General features: G+C 53.1%; 1 protein-coding gene across 1 annotated transcript in view; it reads left to right on the forward strand.

Moving 5' to 3' along the window:
• The first annotated feature begins 17 nt into the window (after positions 1-17).
• ACLY (ATP citrate lyase) overlaps positions 18-738 on the forward strand; it is a 49210-nt gene continuing 48489 nt past the window's right edge. The window contains exon 1 of the mRNA XM_006776648.2: positions 18-203. The gene's annotated coding sequence lies outside the window, so the exon portion shown is untranslated. The remainder of the gene's footprint in view (positions 204-738) is intronic.

A 738-nucleotide genomic window follows, 5' to 3' on the forward strand; every position in this document is an offset into this window, starting at 1 on the left:
CCGGTTCTCTCCGCGGCTGAATCGTGTCCAGAATTTGTAGCCAGAAACCTAGGGAGAGGATTGCGGCAGAATTCTAAATAGGGATCGGACTCGGGGCGAGGCTGTGTGCCCCGGGAGGGCGCCGTCGGGAGGAGCTCGGAGTCGCGGCGGTCCTCGGGCAGGCGGGCTCCATTCCCTGACTGCGTAACCTGCGGGCTGCAGGTAAGGGGTCTGCACCTTTCCCCTTCCTGCTGCCTAGTGAACGGGAAGGTAGTACAACCTTCCAGATGAGAGGGTCTGCACGAGACAGGGTGGAAAATAACGTTGGGTTCAACCTTCGATTTAACACATGTCTTGAACCCCTGCTAGCGGCAGGCTTGGATCAATGCCTTTCCTGATATTCTCTCCCTTCGCTCCCTCCTCCCCCCTCCCCCCAAAGTGGACTAGGTTCCAACAGACACCTGGTCTTGACTAGATTATTTTGAAAGGTCAACTCCCAATGCCAAGGAGTTTGTGACCTATCATCTGTCCTAAGGCCGCGTGCAGAAGTGAAGTCTCTGGCATACAGTTGCTTGTGGAAGGTGGTCAGTAAATTACAATATCGTTCATCACCTGAGTATAGATTGCTCCTCCCACCCTAAGGGGATTGAGCGTTGTTTTAGGACACCAGACATCCTGCTAAGCACAGTATAAGCCTATGGGGGAAGTACGGTTACTATTTGAGATAAGAAAACTGATGAAGTTTGGAAGGGAGAGGGA

Source organism: Myotis davidii, unplaced genomic scaffold (assembly GCF_000327345.1).
Source record: "Myotis davidii unplaced genomic scaffold, ASM32734v1 scaffold69, whole genome shotgun sequence".
In the NCBI taxonomy this organism is placed as follows: domain Eukaryota; kingdom Metazoa; phylum Chordata; class Mammalia; order Chiroptera; family Vespertilionidae; genus Myotis; species Myotis davidii.